Source organism: Trachurus trachurus (assembly GCF_905171665.1).
Source record: "Trachurus trachurus genome assembly, chromosome: 3".
Classification (NCBI taxonomy): domain Eukaryota; kingdom Metazoa; phylum Chordata; class Actinopteri; order Carangiformes; family Carangidae; genus Trachurus; species Trachurus trachurus.
The window spans coordinates 22,555,258-22,574,941 of NC_139893.1; the positions used below are offsets into that span (position 1 = coordinate 22,555,258).

The following is a 19,684-nucleotide window of genomic DNA, read 5'->3' on the forward strand; positions in this document are numbered from 1 at the left end:
TAATAGGGCCATATAAAAGCGTTGCTTAGGTTGTCAATAAAGTGCTAGGGTACAGGGCTGGGGGCTCACCGGGCGAAGATGACTGCTGAGGGAGAGGGGAAGGGTCCTTATGCTACACCACACGTGAAAACCACACAAATTGTCCACCACAAAGTGCACTACTGTAAAGGAAAGTGAAGGGAACCGCCACCACCGGGATCAGCCAGTCTCTTGCACCAGTGGCTCCGCCAGCACCTGTCCAAAAGAGAGAGACAACTATTAGGCCAGGCAGTAAAAGATGGGGAACCTGCACAATACAATATACACACACACACAAGCTCTTTAGGCTCCACTCACACCAACACACTCACACAACCCCTGATTTGATTAATTCAGAAATTAAACAAAAGAAACAAACTTTACAGATCCAGAAACGGGGTTCACTGCAGGCAAAAGGCCTGCACACACACACACACACACAGAAAAACAAAAAAAGAAAACAATACAATAAAATACTAAATAACAAAAGAAACTTTGGAAAATAATGAATAATCAAAATAACCCAGACAGAACAGCAGTAGGACGCCCATACGAGGCGTAGGGGCCCGCGTCAGCTGATAGTTGGCGGGGCGTGGAGGCTTCAGGGCTCCGACACAGGAGGACACACACAGCAACAGACAGCTTTAACTGTTAACAATCAGAGGTGCAAGGTCATGGTTAATAGCAGCTAGAAAAAGGCACATGTACCACAAGCACAAAAAGACAAATGAGACGGCCTACCGTAGGAACTGAATGCTGTGTACAAAGCCAACTTCAAGGCCACGCTTGGCTCACCTCCGACTTCGGCCGACAAAACCACTGCAAAGTCAATAATTTATCAGCCATGCTACTACACAAATGCGCCGTGCAATGCAACCAACAAACATACCTCAATTTAACCAAGGAAGCGAACGCCGTGCTGCTCACAGAACGCTGTGTGGCTCACGGGGCTGCGCGCACACACACACACTGCCAGGACAACTCTCCCCTCACTCAATCTCCAGCCAGAAGACAGGCCGACCGCTGCAAACAGAGCCTGTCAGCTACCATACAATTGCACGCCAAGAACCAATGCTGTTGCAAAACTTACCTGAGGGTATGAAAATGCACTGGCCTGTTGTCTTGCTACACGAACGCCACCACAGCCACACCACCGACGCCAAGTCTACTACTGAGAGCGAAGGAGTCCGCACACCTGCATCCAATGTTCCAATTGTCCCCCCGGCGCCGCCCCGTAATCAACGTAAAGGAGGACGGCGACGCACGGTGAGCAGAAAGCAGGAGGAGGGGGTACTACACCCCAAATACAAAACGGGGGTACTACACCCCAAATACAAAAAAAAAGAAAACTATAAATAAGCAACCTGCTCTACCACATCTACCCCCAGCTTTTGCATCGCCGCCCCGGCGATGAACCTCAAGAAAAGGTCAGGACGGTTAACACCATGGCCGGTGGAAAGCAGACTGGACATTGGACATTGCCCCCGGTGGCTCCACAACCTCTTTGCCAGTACGATCAACAGGCCGTGGAAGATGATGGGCATTAGAATGGTGGCCAGCGGTGGCGCGAGCTGTTCGACGAGGGACTGGCTGTCCAGCATTATTGGGATCAACTGGAGGTGGAGGATCAGCTGAGACGCTAGGTTGTTCCTGTACCCGAAGTGTCTCAAGGACAGGTAAGTCTCTTGCGGGAGATGTAGAACCAGGCCTTGCGGGCCTCAGGTCTCCGGCCGCAACTGCAGCAGGCGGCAACAGGGTTTCAGGAACCAACACCCATAGATCATCATCATCACTGGACGAGTGACCCTCTGGCACTGCTGGTGGCGGAGATGGTGGAAGGACTGGATGAGGGGCAACCATAACAGGCCCCACTTGGACTTTCAACATGTTGCGATGTACGTTCTTCACCTTCTCCAAATTGTCAACTGGAGCGATGGTGTAGACTGCACCCTCGCCACGGGGCACTCTGAGCACCTGATAAACCACAGAACTCCAAATGTCATGGATTTTATGACGCCCTCTAGCACTGTGGTCTCGAAGGTAAACCAGCTGCCCCACAGTCAAAGGGTCACTTTGGACCCGCTGATCATACCGCTCCTTACGGCGACCAGCAGCTGCCAACAAGCGATCATGTGCCCCCTCAAAAGCCAACCTAAGTCTGACCTGATGCTCTGCGACCCAATCCTGTACCTTCCCCGGTACAGGGTCATGAACTCGACCCAGCAAGAAGTCCACAGGAAGCCCAGGTTCACGTCCGAACATAAGAAAGAATGGAGACTCTCCTGTGACCTGGTGAGGCGTGGTGTTGTAACAGAAAAGGACCTGTGGGAGGCTGGCAGCCCAGTCCTGTTTTCGTGAGACTGGCAAGGTGCGCAGGAGGTTGTGTAGGGTTCGATTGAACCTCTCACACTGCCCGTTCCCTGCAGGGTGGTATGGGGTGGTGCGAGACTTCTCCACCCCATACAAGCAACAGAGCTGCCGAATCAAGGCACTCTCAAAACTGCGACCTTGGTCGGAGTGGATGCGGCTTGGTACACCAAACTTAAAGAACCATTCATTAAGTAAGACCTGGGCCACCGTGGATGCACGCTGGTCCCGAGTCGGGATAGCCACAGTGTACTTGCTAAACACATCTGTCATAATGAGAACATTCTCCAAACCGGTGCTGGAAGGCTCCAAGACAGTGAAATCAATGGCCACAATCTGGTTGGGCTGAGAAGCCAGCAAGTGCCCCATAAAGCTGTGCGCAACCGGTCTGGAGTCCTTTGCGACCTGACATCGGTCACATTCCCGTACCCACTGCTTTATGTCTGAGCACATCCCCGGCCAGTAACATCGTTCCCGTACCAGCTCCGTCGTCCGGTCAACCCCCTGGTGACCGTGTGCTTGGTGGAGCTGCCTCAACGTTTCCTTTTTCAAACAAGCTGGCAAGATTAGCTGGAGGTTCTCCTCCCCACCATCTGGACGAAAAACTCTGCGGTAAAGGATGTTATCTTTTTCCACCAAGCGGTCCCACTGTCGCAACAAGGCCAAGGCCGGTTTGGACAGTTTTCGTTTTTCCACTGAGGTCGGCCGATCTTGCCGCCTCCAAAAGACCCAGACTTCCTGTAAAAGGGAATCAGACTCCTGCAGTGACCGAATGTCTGAAGGAGAGTGGGACGGAAGGGCAGATATTACAGACTGGATCGCCGGAACCACTCCTGGGTTCGGATGTGCAGCTTGTTGAAGTACAGCTGGAACTGAGGTACCTGGAAGGACCTGTTCAACCAAGCTAGAGCCTGAGACATACTGCCGAGAAAGTGCATCCGCATTCCTATTACTGCGGCCAGATCGATATTTGAGTTCGAAATCGAAAGCAGCAAGTTGCGCAGCCCACCGATGCTCAGTGGCTCCCAGTTTGGCAGATTGCAGATGGCTCAACGGGTTGTTATCAGTGAAAATGACACATTTATGACCCAACAGATATTCACGAAACTTTTCTGTCATGGCCCATTTAAGGGCAAGAAACTCCAGTTTCATAGAACTGTAGTTAGACATGTTCCGCTCGGTTGGACGGAGACCTCGGCTGGCATAGGCTATTGGCCTAATGCTACCCTCTTGGTCTTGGGACAAGACAGCTCCTAGACCACTGTGGCTAGCGTCAATCTCCAGGATGAAGGGGCGGGAGAAGTCTGCATAAGCTAAGACCGGGGCCGACACCAGCTTCGCCCTCAAAGCATCAAAGCTCTCCTCACACTGAGGTGTCCATACAGAACAAAGATCTTGCTTCTGTCCCCTCTTGCACCGTGTTCCGGCTACCTCGGCCACTAGCTTATGCAGCGGGGCTGCCAACTTCGCAAAACCCTCAACGAAGCGCCTGTAGTAGCTTGCAAAGCCCAAAAACGAACGCAGCTCTGATGCATGGCGGGGACGCTGCCACTTGGCGACCGCCTCAATCTTTGCAGGGTCAGTAGAAACACCGTTCCCAGAGATGACATGCCCAAGATAGCCGACCTCTTTCTGAAAGAAAGCACACTTCCCGAGTTTGGCCTTTAAGCCTTCATTCTGCAGGCGACTCAAGACGACTTCCAAGCGCTGCAGATGTTGGGCAATGGAGGATGAAAACACAACAATGTCGTCAAGATATAGAAGAAGAGACTGACACTGTTGGTCTCCAAACATTCTTTGCATTACTCGCTGGAAAGTACTTGGGGCATTACACAACCCGAATGGCATCCGATTCCATTCAAAGAGGCCAAAGGGTGTGCAAAAGGCTGTTTTCGGTTTGTCCTGCTCCGTTACCGGGACTTGATTATACCCACTGGCCAAATCCATGGTCGAAAACCAACAAGCACCAGAGAGGGCATCAAGACTTTCCTCTATACGAGGGAGGGGAAAAGCATCTTTCCTCGTTTTGCTGTTAAGGAGGCGATAGTCCACACACATGCGTAGGCTGTTGTCTTTTTTTCTGACCAAGACAATTGGAGAAGCGTAGGGACTACTGCTCTCCCTGATCACGTTGGCCTCCAACAGCTGATTAATGTGGGCCTTGGCCTCCTCGTACTCTGATGGCGGAATGCGTCTGTATCTCTGTCGCACAGGAATGTTATCAAGCACTGGTATGTCGTGAGAAATGAGCGTGGTGCAGCCCAGATCACCATCATGTGCCGAAAAGACAGAGCTGTACTTGTGCAAGAGAGACCGCACCTCGGCTTGGTCCTGTTCCGTCAAAGCTGACAAATCCACCTCCTCTAACCCACTCTGCACAGGGCCACCAGCCGTACAAGAAGAAACTGTGGCCGTGGTCGACCTCACCTCTGTGACCCCAGTGGGTAAACTCACGACTTGGGTACGGCTGAGAGTACCCAGGCTAGTGCGTGGGTAGAGGAGAACTGCAGTAGTCCCTACATTGACTACAGGGATGTAAGCGGTACCACTGACAACTTGGACAAGACAAGGAGAAGCAAGAAGCCCCGCTGGAAGTCCAGACGCCTGGGGTTCAAAAAGCACAGCTGAACTAGACGGCTGTTCAGGACAAGTGCTGGCAATGAACTGAAGGACCCCACCAGGCAAGCGCACTGCCTGTGGGCCTCGGACCTTGGCTGTACCAAGGACGTCTGTTGACCGTGAAGTAGTGGATTGGTGACATTGTTGCAGGGCCTCAAGAACTGAACCAGGGGCCTGGTTAACTACAGGCAAGCTGAACAGTCTAGCACCATGTGCCCCAAAGAGCTCCCGGTAACACCGCTGGATGACATTCATCCCCAAGATCCCAGGGACAGAAGCCGACGCACCAGGCGGATCTCGTACCACCAATATCCCACACCCATGAAATACCTTGTCACACAGTGTCACGTCCAGCTCAAGGTAACCAATGTATGGGATTGCCAAGCCGTTAGCCGCTCGAAGTTGGAGCCAATGACAAGACTGAAGGCGGTCATTGCCCCAAGGGGCAAAATGCTCTGAAAAGAAGCTCTCCGTTATAGTGGACACCATGGATCCAGTGTCTATCAAGCATGGGACCGTAATGCCACCCATCAAGAGGTCCAGGTGAGGACAAGTTGACATTAATTTACCCACAGTCCCTCCTTTTGAGCCCATCGGTTCCCCACCTGAGCTGTGGCTCAGCAACTCAGTGGGTGTCAGTTTTCCGACCCAGAAGAAGGAGAAGGTCTGGTCACATGACCTCGGCCGAAGGCAGAACTAGCACGAGCATGAGGATGAGCTTGCCGGCTATGACACTGGCTAACATGGTGTCCCGGTTGATGACACCTACGACATACTACTGGACCCGCATGACCCTGGCGAGGTGGCAACGAAGAGGTCTGCAGTGAGACCACCGTCTGAGTGAGCTGATTGAGCTGCTCCTGCTGTCGTTTTAGCAGTTCCTTCAGCTCACCCAGTTCGGAGTTCTGTGAAGTGGCCAAAGGTGGATGGGGGCTGCCCTGTACGCCATACTGCAGACCGTACATGGCTGGGAGTGAATGGCTACGCTCCCTGACGCCGCCTGGGAGTCCCTCTCTTTCCCAGCGGATAGCTTCTGCACGCACGTCTATCAGAGTGGCTTGAGGTTGACGACGGACCAACTGTTTCAGCTCCCTACGAAGGGCACCATCAAGAACGTGTTCCACAAATTGGTCACGAAGCAGAACTGCTGAGTTAAGAAGACCATCAGGGGCCCGCTGCTTTACCTGCTCCATAAGGGCCATCAGAGCCAAGGAAAATTCTTGCAAGGTCTCGCCTTCCTGCTGAGTCCTAGCAAAGAAAGCCTGCTGCAAAGCTATATATGAACGGGTGCAACCATACAACTCTTTCAATATGGCAAGGATCTGTTCAGGGTCTGCTTGCTCAGCGCTGGTGCGATATTTAATCTCATCTCTGGCCTCTCCCTCTAGATGATCAAAGATAAAGAGGGCCTGATCAGCAGTTGCCAACCGTCGAGAACGCATGCAGGCTTGAACTTCTTCCGCCCAATCCGTTACATTTATGCCAGTCTTTCCATTAAAGGTTGGGCACCTACGGTCACGAGGCACTACCACTAATCGCTCTGTTATTGTAGTGCTGGCATTGGCCAATGGAGTGGTACTCACCGGAGCAGGAGGAGTCGGAGCAGTACTCGGGCCGGCCTGTGCAGCATCCCTTTCCCTGCAGAGCCGCTCATTGTCTGCCTTCAGCTGCATGACCAGTTCTTTAAGCTGTTGCAGTTCCTCCGCCATGGCACCGGAGGGTGAGCTGCAGGAAAACCTGCTAGAGAAATTTAGAAATCTGGGGTTTAGAGCTGGGCTACCTACTGCTGTTCTGTCTCTATAACCAACTAAACACACACAAAAAAAAAGAAACACAAGCTCTACAAAAAAAAGAACACTAAAGCTCTCACTGGATGCTACAAATGCAGCAAACCCTCAAGAAAAAAAAAAGGAAAAAGAAAGAACAAAGAAAAAAAAGGAATTCACGTCTGGCTTCAAAATGTCATCCTGCCAACAACGCCAAGTTGTGGCAATGCTACGAGGGAAAAACTTTGAGAAGGAGCCAACAACGCCACCTAGGGGAATTCCACCCCCAGGAATTCTAAACCTATAGCTACAATTCTATAACACCAAAAGACACACAGGTTTAACAGACACTGGCTCAGACGTGATTCCAAAAAATTACAAGTTTTTATTATTAACTATTGTTTTTCTTTTTCTTTTTGCAGAGTACAGGTTCACAATAAAATCAATGGACAACAATATATAATAGGGCCATATAAAAGCGTTGCTTAGGTTGTCAATAAAGTGCTAGGGTACAGGGCTGGGGGCTCACCGGGCGAAGATGACTGCTGAGGGAGAGGGGAAGGGTCCTTATGCTACACCACACGTGAAAACCACACAAATTGTCCACCACAAAGTGCACTACTGTAAAGGAAAGTGAAGGGAACCGCCACCACCGGGATCAGCCAGTCTCTTGCACCAGTGGCTCCGCCAGCACCTGTCCAAAAGAGAGAGACAACTATTAGGCCAGGCAGTAAAAGATGGGGAACCTGCACAATACAATATACACACACACACAAGCTCTTTAGGCTCCACTCACACCAACACACTCACACAACCCCTGATTTGATTAATTCAGAAATTAAACAAAAGAAACAAACTTTACAGATCCAGAAACGGGGTTCACTGCAGGCAAAAGGCCTGCACACACACACACACACAGAAAAACAAAAAAAGAAAACAATACAATAAAATACTAAATAACAAAAGAAACTTTGGAAAATAATGAATAATCAAAATAACCCAGACAGAACAGCAGTAGGACGCCCATACGAGGCGTAGGGGCCCGCGTCAGCTGATAGTTGGCGGGGCGTGGAGGCTTCAGGGCTCCGACACAGGAGGACACACACAGCAACAGACAGCTTTAACTGTTAACAATCAGAGGTGCAAGGTCATGGTTAATAGCAGCTAGAAAAAGGCACATGTACCACAAGCACAAAAAGACAAATGAGACGGCCTACCGTAGGAACTGAATGCTGTGTACAAAGCCAACTTCAAGGCCACGCTTGGCTCACCTCCGACTTCGGCCGACAAAACCACTGCAAAGTCAATAATTTATCAGCCATGCTACTACACAAATGCGCCGTGCAATGCAACCAACAAACATACCTCAATTTAACCAAGGAAGCGAACGCCGTGCTGCTCACAGAACGCTGTGTGGCTCACGGGGCTGCGCGCACACACACACACTGCCAGGACAACTCTCCCCTCACTCAATCTCCAGCCAGAAGACAGGCCGACCGCTGCAAACAGAGCCTGTCAGCTACCATACAATTGCACGCCAAGAACCAATGCTGTTGCAAAACTTACCTGAGGGTATGAAAATGCACTGGCCTGTTGTCTTGCTACACGAACGCCACCACAGCCACACCACCGACGCCAAGTCTACTACTGAGAGCGAAGGAGTCCGCACACCTGCATCCAATGTTCCAATTGTCCCCCCGGCGCCGCCCCGTAATCAACGTAAAGGAGGACGGCGACGCACGGTGAGCAGAAAGCAGGAGGAGGGGGTACTACACCCCAAATACAAAACGGGGGTACTACACCCCAAATACAAAAAAAAAGAAAACTATAAATAAGCAACCTGCTCTACCACACCTGCACGGTCCCATTACAGCAGATGTCACTTTCCCATTTACATTTAATAGCAGTGGTTGCCACCATGGTTGCCTCTTCGGCAGCAGTCTTCTCCACCTCCATTATAAGTGTTCCTCTATCGTCATTTACACCATCGTCTCCTCTTCCACAGCTTTCTTCCTCTCATCTTGCACCATCACCGCCTCCTCAGAGTGGTCCTGCACCTCCTCCTCATGGATCTATACATTGCGTTTTGCTCAGCTGTCACAGGTTGGAGGCAGTGTGACAGACTCCAATGTTTTTCCTTCCCATTATCCAATTCTTGTAACTGTCGGCCTAGTTTGGTAGCTTTAGTGTGTCACCATTCACACCATCCTCTCCTTGACATGAATATGTTATGAGTGTGTTCTGTCTCATCTCCTTTACCGACACACAAATAGGCCGCAGCCATTAACTGGCAGGGTGCTTAACCAGTTGAGATGCAATAAAAGACGTCCACAAACCTCACTGTGGTCAAGAAGCCCACGGCGACCTGAGACAGGAAAGAGACTGGTCAGCAAATTGTCTCGGCCCTCCACCTCCTCTCGACAACAACCCGTCTCCTCCTCACCACCACAGTGCTGAGCTGTGGACTTGCAGCCTGTAAAGAGGTTTAGGTGCAAACAAACAGCCCATTTAGTAGCATCTCTCCTCCATTTAGGCCGCCATTACGGCCCTCAAGGCCCTGGCTCAGCACTGAATTATGAATTAAGTTGTCAGGAGAGCCTCTGCTTATGAGCTGAGGGGGTCATTTAAATTTAATTTGAAAAGGGATTCTGTTAAGAATGTATGCTCAGCAGCCTCCTGTGGAACTTCTCCATCAGAGTGAAGAGGGGTAAGTACTGACAAGGGCAAATGAAATAAAAATGGCTGGAAAAGCATTGACTAGCTATAATAATGCATAGTGCATGATGAAATGAAAGCTACAAGACACTGACATCACCAGGAACATTATTTGAAATCGTTATCAAAGGCAGAGTAAATGCCTGGAGTTGATCTTTTCTGTAGCCAGGCTGTTTTCTCTGGCAGATGTCTTGCATGAGGTGTTGCCTCACATCAAGCATTTGAAGTTCTGCTGAGCTGAAAGTACTGTAACTCACCAGTCCCTCCAGGATCTCACTCTCTTTTTTTGTGATTATTGCTGCCCAGAATCAGTCAATGTACAGCAGCTTTTCCAAGAGATTGTGTGCAAATTTTCAACCGTATTTGTGTTTTAATTGGCAGTGAACTGCAATAACACTTATTGTAGAGATTGACGCTTGGGGGAATTAATTAAATTAGCACCTAACATTTCTATGAGTGTTGTGTTGTTATGTTAACCAGTGCTCATAATCAACCACACAGTTACTGGTTTAGAAAAACAACCCTAGTGACAACCACGTTTCTACTGTGTAGTTATTTCATTTGAATGTTGTGTAAGATTAAGCCCTTTTGTGTTTACTTGTGATTTCACAATTTTTCATTTTGTTGCCATATTGATAAAGATCTTTTCTATATTTGCTTGTATTTGACAATTTACACATTTCAAAACACAAATGCAAATTCTCCCTACATATTATAAATTAAATATAAATAAAAATACAAATATAAATTAAGATTTTGCATTTATCTTTTTGACAACAAAACCCTTGAGGCATTGACCAGTTACTGTGTCTTTCTCTCAGCTATTAAATGTGTCAAAAATACACCCTTTAATGCAATCACAGGATTTAATGACCACAAATTATACCTGTCTCTTGAGACTATATGATGACTCAACCATGACCTAAATGACTCACATGTGACTTTAAAGGTATAAAGACAACAGTGACAAAAAAAACACCTTTAAAGCAGAAGTGAGTGATATATTTGTGTTAATATAAGTCTTAAATAGTTATATCTTCCGACAGCAATCACTTACATAGAGTGTTTGGACTGAAACACGGGTCTCTCAGTCCCTCTGCTCTGCTCTGAGCCGAAGAGAAAACATTTATCGTATCCTACAGTTTTTATCCAATGAGGAGAGAGAACGGCATGCAGGGCTGTGTGTGCAGCCAAGGAACGCCGTGAATGTGGTGACGTAGCGACGAGGACTGTTATGGTGCGTTCAAGGAAACTCGTATTTTTCCGACCGTGAAGTGGTACCAGTTCGATCTGGTACGAGTTCACCGGTCGGAAGTTACGAGTGGCCGTTATAGTGACTTTCACCGGTAAAACAGGTCGGAAAAACACGAGTGGGTTGCCTGGAACGCTACAAAGTCGTAAGTTGTGACTTGAAGCTGTAATTTACGATTTCAAAAGCCTGCCTGGAACGCAGCATTAGCGAAAACGACCGGATCACTCACTTCTGCTTTAAATACACCAATAGAAAAATGCACTTGGGGGAAAGAAGCAGCAGTTCAGCAGGGAGGCTGTTGAAAAAAATGGGCCCTCAACACCGGCTGCCACCATGCATGCAGTATGCAACACAGCCTAACATAGTCCCCGAGGCCTTCCTATCAAAACTGCTGTGTCTTTTATCATTGCAGAAATGTTCCGCAGCACTTTGAAGGAAAGATACAGATGACTCCTCTGTCTGGGGAGTAGTGTGCCGTACTGTTTGCAGTCTCAGTTAACGATGACAGCACCGTCTAACATGATCTTCCATGCCTCAGTCTCTCCTAACAACCTTCTGGACGAGAGTTTGACTTTCCTACCTTTCTGCCAGATGTTTGGTCCTGCTGCAGCAGCTGTTGTCCCTCCGCTCCTGGGGGACATCACACGGGAGCTGCTGCCAAAGCATAGCTGTTCAGAATTCCCTGAGGGAGCACTGATCATCATCAGAAAGGTCTTTAGAAGGGGACTGGCCCCTTCACAGGCCACTGCCAGCAAAATATCCACACCAGTCGAAGAACATACTGCATGTGAGTGTGTGTAGTGAACAGGAAGTTTCCGTTTTATATTTTTTATAAGATTTGATTTAGCTTCATTTGACTTTGTGTCAGCAGTTGTTCGGCACATGTAGCTCTTTGATCACATTAAAATCACCTCTGCCTCCTCTCTGTATACATTATTATACAGTATTGAACCAGTGAACTTGTTCCAGCCTTCCTTCCATATGCTACTCGTCACCGGGATGTGTGATGATGCTCTGGTCCAGCTGGTGGTTGGTGGCGAAGGTCTAACCTCAGCAGCCAATCAGATGGCCTGCAGGAGCAAAAGGAGGAGGAGAGCCGCGAGGGGGTGACAGTGATGGAGGAAGTCGGGGTCAGCAGAGGGGCTGTCCGTCCTGACACGATGCCATCTTGCCACCCAGTAGGATGTGACCTTAACCCCTCCTGCTGTGCATTCACACTCTCCTCTTCCTCACTCCGCCTCCCACCCCAGCACCATATTTGTCATCCGCCCATCCATCCAGCCTTCCTTCCTTCCTTGCTCTCCCCCACCCACGCAACAGTCTGTTTTGGATTGACAGATCCCAGGGTAAGGGGGAGGGGGGAGGGGGATCTTGGTGATGCGAAGGAGGGTGGCAGATCCAGACAGTCAGAGGAGGGGAGGAGGACTCGCCCTGCAGGCCGGAGGTCTGCCTGCCAGACACAGTATGAACGGATCTGCATGTGTGTGTGTGTGTGTGTGTGCAAATGGAAAGTGTGTGTGCTGAAAGAGATGCGGAAGAGAGGGATGGGATGTGTGTGTTTGTGTTTGTGTGTGTGTGTGTGGGGGGGATTTATTCATGGAGGGAGAGAGAGAGAGAGTGAAAATAAGAGAAGAAAGACAAGAGTAAAAATAGCACAAGAAAGGCAACAAGACGATTCAACTATCCACTGTAAAAGCTTTCAAAATGAAACAGATAAATTACATCACACATGAAGCATTTACAACATCAAAACACATTTGAGAATTTATTAATTATTTATTAATACTGAAAATGACTGAGTGAGGCAACTTTGGATGAAGGGATGTGAGAGGAGGGAGGAGGGTGAGAAGGAAGGATAGATAGAGGTGTGGAGGACTAAAGCTTTCTCCCGCAGAGTTAGAGACCAGGACAGGAGGAAGCAGGAGGAGCGTCTGCCATCTCCAACTGTTCCCTCCTAACAACACAACATACAATCTCTTGCTCTGTCTTTATACATGCAGATTCACTCAAGCTGGACTCTCACAAAGGAGCAATGGCCAAAAGTGGAATATGAACATTTAGTTTAGTGATTTGATGCGGTGCCTGAGATACAGCATCATGGTACACTAACTTGATCGTATATAAATCCACTCTCATAAATTCACATTCACGCATAAATTCACACAATTACATTTTTTCAGTATTAAACTTAACCATCAAAAAAATATATGCGCTTTAAAGTCTAAAATAATATGACCCAGGGGAAAAAAAACACATTTCACACATTTATCACTGATATTAACCTGTGTATGACTGGATCATGAGAGTGCTCTGACCGCTGCTGCTTAACATCTGTTACAGTTCGCTTTTAGCACTGCTATGTTACCACAAGCTGTAATTACAGGCACTTTGAATTTGCTTTCATTTGCAACGATTCTCTTGAGACAGTTTTAAAGCTGCTTTAGACAATATTTCATAATAAAAGTGAATCAATCTCATTCACTGTTTTGTTTTGTTTTTATCCAACTCTGCAGTTGGTCACAGCACTGCAGAGCATTTAACCTCATTTAATTCATTGCTCTGTTTTTTCCAGCTTGAAAATTTAATGTTTTGATTTCTTCTCATTAGCACTATTTTTAGCCAAATGAAGCAGCTGTTCTCAGTGGAAACACTTAAACACACACACTAAACTAGAACCCAATAAACAATACACTTAGAACAAACAGAGGAGCATTAAGCAGGTCATTTTTTCAGGACTTGGTGGAGACCAAAATTAAAGCAAAAAGGAAACTGAATATTGTGGTCAACTCTAGACTCATGCTGAAGTTGCAGAAACGTTTTGAGGTGATAACATGTCAAGGTTTCTAAAAGCTGAAGAAAATGCTACTTAAAAAGACATAAACCTAGCAAATTGTAGTCAGTTATACAGCATCTAGCACTCTAATATTGTCCAATGTTAAAGCATACTGGAAACTAGGACGCTATTGCTAATAAGAGTTAATTTATATGTTACCTCTTCTTTCAAAAGATGTACAGTTAATGTAAGTGTCAGTTCAACCAAACTACAAAAAAAATGTCATTGTCAACGTTAGAGATAAGGTAAACTTTCCTTTATTTTATTGTTTATACTGTGTAAGATATACAGCATATCTTTATTTTTCTCAGTATCAAATAAATGTCATGCTCCTTTATAAATATTGTTATTTTACTGAACTGTTAAACAATATCCATGCTCACATAATGTATTTCATTGCAGAAGAAAGGTGAAAATTGCAATGCATAATGAGGCTGATAGGACTTGATGTATTGCTATAGTTTCAATTATAAAATCCATGACCTGAGTCCCAACAATTTCCACCATCACACTGTTCTCAAAATGACACCACAGCTTTTACATCCAGGAAAATAGACTCTGCTTTGGCCATGGGCTTGTGATTGGAGATGAAGATGTTTTCTCAGCCAGTGGAGAGACAGAAATCACATCTCTGCGACAGGACAGACCTTCGCAAGAGCCACGGGTCGCCGCAAAATACATTTCTTTTTCTCTGTTTGCTTGCCCCCGTTGATGCCTCTCTGGCTTGATGGATGGTAGACTATGAGTTCAGATGGCTCACATCACCCCCCAACCCCCCCACCCCACTCAGTCACAGATCCACACCATCACATTGAGCGGCACCTCATCCCAGCTCCTCCTCTCACCTCCTCCTCCTCCTCCTCCAGTCTGCCAGCCTGGCTGTTTGAAATCCCTCAGTTACGCAGCAGGTACTGCATTTGTTGCAATTTCTCTAAACACTGCATAGAAATACCGTGGCCTGAGGGTGTAAAACTGGCCACTGGGGTAGAGGTGGTGGGGTCTGGGGCTCTTGTACTCAGTGCTGGGGTAGTAGTGTAATGAAAAATACAACAAATCCTGACAGTCAGAATATCTTCTTGGTGAAGCTCTTTGTCTTCAATATACTCGTGTCTTATTTCAAGGTTGTCAAAGATTTAATCAGCCCTGGTTTAGGTTATTAAAGATTCAGCTTCTTATTATAAGCAATGAGATCTGACAGGAACAAAACATTTCCCAACAAAGTTACAAGACTTTTCATTAGTTCACATGGGATATTTAAGCATTTGTGATCTGCTTTTCTCATTAGTTTTTAGTGTGTGGGATTCCATTATAATAATAGTAATAAAGTGCTGTGTGCCGTGCTACAATGAGGATTCAGCATCAGGTCAGTCAAAAGCCGATGATGTTTGGTTACTTGCTTTTCTTGCCAGGCCATACTCAATCAATAAATTACTGTAAACCACACACAAAGTCACAACGAAGAGGAGTTTATAGAGGAGAAATATATTAGTTTTCACTGAGTTGTTGCACATTTAATGATGAATATTTCATGTTATAAAGAAAAGCATTTGTAAGTTTTTCAGAGCTTTAATTTATAATGTAGGTACTGAATTAAAAGATTTTAAAGCATCCTTGCTCGTGGATTTGCTGAATTTCCATAGCCCATATTATCTTTCTTTTTCAATTCTTATTTTTCCCTGCTTTTTAAGTTAGCTTCACTAAATTTTTTGGGGTCATTTCTTTAAGAAACAAGCAAGTTTCTAAAGATTACAGATTGCTACGCTTGTTTGCAGAGGGATTGTTTGCAGTGCGGTTGCTAGCGTGGGCTGCATCATTGTGTACTTGTGCTCATTTGTTTCTCTTCAGCTCTGAACACACTTCCTACCATTTGCAATATAAACTAAGCTGCATTACTTTGAACTGATACTGACTCTTCGCAGTGATGACAAAGTTGAATCCAATCAAATCTGCTGATAGGTGCTTCGGTATAGGAACACTGGTGGGTGAACACACTTGAAACGTGGTTAGCAAAAAAGGCAAAACTCCCACAGCAGGTGTCTGTTTCAGTGTGTGCAGCTGTACAGTACGAGGGTAACGGGACTGGGCTGAAAGTGTGCGTGCTTAGCTGACTGTCACTGAATGATTAAGGGTAAGAAATATAATGTAGTGCAGTGGCAGCACTGCATGCTGGGAGAGTGGAACTAAGGAGGGTGGTGGTTAAGGCGCTTAAGGTGGTCTGGCTCGGCTGGGATCCAGAAACTTTGCTCACTCCCTTACCTGCGTGTTCCTGTGCTTTATTGTGGCTCACATAAAGAGTCTTAATAAGCTTCTTTTATCAAATGTTGTGGTAAGCTGCTGTGAACGACTGGCCTGCTTATGTCCCACTCAGTCATAAGAGATTTGCATAAAATAAAGAAATAAAAAAAAGCTGCAGTGTGTAAACACATTTGAGAGGGGAGAGGGAGGGGTGGAGGTTTGCTGTATTTTTTATGTGAGCTGAGATGTGGAGCAGTCCTTTATTCTCACTAAGTCAGGTTGACTCCAAACAGAGCTGCCCTGTTTTCTACAGATGGTTGCTGTCTTCTGGAGCCAGGCTTTGTTTATAACTGGCGATGACACTGACAGGTCAGAGCGGAGAAGTTTGACTGTGTGCTCTTTTTCTCTGAGCCCGTTTTCACAGCTCTGCCAAACTACAACATCTTGTGCAGATTTGATCTGTTTTGTATATTTTCATCTATATTTCTATGAGAACCATCACGAACACGATGTTGCATCCAGCAGTTTCATGTCAGAGGAGATACAGCGTACCATTTGGTGGAGGCTTTTTACCGACAGTCCCATAAGTGAGTGTGTTATTATTAGCACGGGTCACCCCAATGGAGCTGAGCCCCTCAGCCTGGCAGTGCTCACTCTGCGCATTGAACTTCAAAGGATCACAAGAATAAGGTTAAAAAATTCAGAGTGCGCTTTAAAATCAGTTTGAAATCCCCAGTGAGAACGAGGCTAGTGTGAATGTGACAGTGTAGCAGCGGTGGTAACAACCTCTCTGCTCTACAGTACGTGCAACTGTTTCCAAAGCTGCAGCACGGGTTGAAAAGCGGCCATCCAAGCCACACGGCTCATCCTCGGCATTTACTGTCTCTCTTTTACCCTTTCCAGTGGCGAAAAACTGCAAGACCTTTCCTTTGACATTTGTTATCCTGGTGCTATCATCTGCTATCTAATTGGATGAAGAGGTAGACTGCGGGCCAGCTTCTGGCAGGAAGAACAGGTGAGGTACTTTAGCAGAATGAAGTCGTGATCTCCTGCCTCTCCCAGTCTTTACCTGTTCAGGTGTATTTGCATTTGCATATCTGCACCTTTATATGATAGCTGTCCAGTGACAGCTGAGCTGAAAATTGAGAAAAAACATTTTTACTTTACTTCTCCTCTGATCACGTCTGGTCAGTGGTCACATACAAATATCAGATTAATCAGCCTGTCGTTAATGATGTCAGGCGATGTCATAAAGGTTATCACTGACTGGAAACAAACAAACAAAAAACAAATTGGTATTTTAGCAGAGGAAGTCGACATTTGAGCTGCAGTGAAGGAATCATGGGATCAAGTGTGTTTCATGGTCTTTGATGGTTCAGTTTTGCACATCACTTACAAGAGACAGCAGCAGAGGATGAGATAACACAACTTTAAGATCCACACGTCCCATAGCGCAACTTGTTAGCGTGTTTTAGTCAGACCCTTGCAAATTAGTCCTGGCTTTTTATTTTCAGAAACTTAACAAAGCTCCTCCAGAGACATGGGCGACATTTTGTGAGTGAATTCACAGGCTTCACAGTGCTGCTCTACATGACTGGTAAACATCATGTAGAATCTGTACAGCAACCCTTTAAAGAGTCCTCCTGAGATTTAGTGGTGCACGTCCACAGAGTTCGGGACTTGCAAGAGACAGATTGTTAAAAAGAATAAGCAAAATCTGAAGCAGCAGTGGTTGAGTTATCCTCCTCTGCTCCTCCACTGATAAACTTGATGAGGTTTCTGCCTAATGATATCATCAGGGGGGTTTTCATATCGCAGAAGCTGAACAGCACCCAAAAAGTAAACTGATTGACATGTAGAATTTCAGTCTCCCTTTAATCTTAATCCATCTTTATAGAGTTTAATCCTCTGATACGTTGCTTATGGGACAATTTACTTGCTTTCTCTTGTTATGCAAAGAGAAAGAGAAAATGGAGGTATGGCGCCCTGCTCTATTGGTGTAAGATAGACTGTCATTTGGTCACCTACAACTCCACCGTGGTTTCGAGATACAGTCTGGCAACCGTCCGATCCCGAGCCAAGGCCCCTTTCACTGCAAACTAGTCAAAGACGCTTTCATCAGACTCCCCTTGGAGATGAAAGCAGCGACTGTCGCTCTGTCTGTACCTGTGATTGCACCTTGATTTGACGTCAGGTCCCAGAGCGGGACAGTGGGCAGCAGGAGACCATTATCGGCCAGCAGAACAATGAACTCCGGTTCTGTGTCCAAATTGCCCAAAAGTTGGAAATGGCCTTTATCAGCTCGCCCTGACCTTCACACTTCACATCTCATCTGGCAGAGCAGGGTTGAATTGTACTCGGCCAATCTTGCAGACAGCTCGGGCTTTCAACAATTTCTGAAAATAAAGATGGAAAAGAAATCTAATACCAATGTCTACAACATTAATAACTCATTTTCCCAGAAGAGACAAATAGAAAGAACAGGCTGATCGCAGTTTAAGAATGGGTCAGGTACATCAGAATGCTCTTAACTAAGACAAATTGTCATGGCTCTTCCGTGGGAACATCAGCTGCTATGATGGATATTTTCAGTATAAGTAAGAGGAAGCCAAGTTGATCAGAAAAGCTCTCTCTGCAGTCTCCCTCTGAGGTCACACACACACAGGCCTAATTACACAGCTTCACACTGCGCTCCTGTGCTGCAGGTGTGCAAATACTGCCATCTACTGTTGGAAACTGAGAACAGATTCATCACTTCACGTCACCCCAGCAGACCTGCCTACTATGCGGATGCAACCAGCACAGCAGCAGCAACACATGGGGTTCAGTTTGCATTAGTGTCGCCATGACGGGCTGCAGTGGTAAAACACAGAACACAAGACAGCTGCTGCTCTAAGTTAATGTGGCATGTGTTTCAGCCAACAATCTTTCTGATGCTCACTGAGTTTCGATGGGACAAATCTCCACAATGGTCAAAAACTTTGACTAATATGCATTAAAAAAAAGTCTTAGTAAAAGGTAGAATGTAGAGGCTTTGTATAAAGAAGATAAGCAAGTTCTAGTTAAGTCTATTGTGACTCTTCAGTGATGAGTGCAGTGACTCCAGAGGGTTTTTTAACTGAGATAACAATCATGTCTACTCCAAATGTCCTCATTCGGGCAGGCACTCAAGCCAGTAACAGGCCTCCAGAGATGTCCCATCACAGCTCCTATATAACGTGTGTATATACCAACATAAAGAGGAGTTCAAGAGGAGAGCTCATTCAAGATAATTCCCTCTATACCATACATACAATGATGACAGCTTTAGTAGTGGTTCAAAGCAGAAAATGTTTCCATACAGTTAATATGTTCAAAAGTGAATGTTTTCTCTATATAATGTTTTCTTTTACTATTGCTGTAACATTTGGGATCTTTTTATTTCAAAAGCCACCCAATAGAAAGATTCTTCTACTTATAATGAAGATAAATATGGTTAATGTGATCATCATTTTTAATTGTATTTGTGCTCAATTCATTAAGGGGATAGTTCAACATTTTGCCAAATTCCGTCCCTAGTCTAGGGGGTAGGTTCATTACCTTTAATTGTCGGTGCAAGCTGTTTTTAGCACAGCACGCGGTACTTTCGCTTTTCCCTCATCAAACTCATCAAATACACAATCCAACAACTCCAAAGCACTTTTGTGGACAAGTTGGGACCTGCACATTCACGATATGAGATAATAATGTAACATTATGAAATTGAGTTGTTTTCGAGGCAAATGCGTAGCCGAAACTACATGCCAGACATGACTGCTCTGAGTGAGTTCAAAAGCGCAAGTAGTTCTGTGTTTGCTTCATGTGTCGTAGTGTTACATCATTAATGTTATTATTTCATAG

General features: G+C 46.2%; 2 long non-coding RNA genes across 2 annotated transcripts; both read right to left on the reverse strand.

Annotated features, from left to right (window-relative positions):
- Positions 1-530: 530 nt before the first annotated feature.
- Positions 531-986, reverse strand: LOC311002989. The gene is made up of 3 exons (XR_014596259.1): positions 908-986; positions 760-837; positions 531-666 (listed from the first exon to the last, which is right to left on the reverse strand). It is a non-coding gene; the product is annotated as an uncharacterized lncRNA (long non-coding RNA).
- Positions 987-7,758: 6,772 nt separating this feature from the next.
- Positions 7,759-8,214, reverse strand: LOC311002775. The gene is made up of 3 exons (XR_014596250.1): positions 8,136-8,214; positions 7,988-8,065; positions 7,759-7,894 (listed from the first exon to the last, which is right to left on the reverse strand). It is a non-coding gene; the product is annotated as an uncharacterized lncRNA (long non-coding RNA).
- Between the last annotated feature and the right edge of the window lie 11,470 nt (positions 8,215-19,684).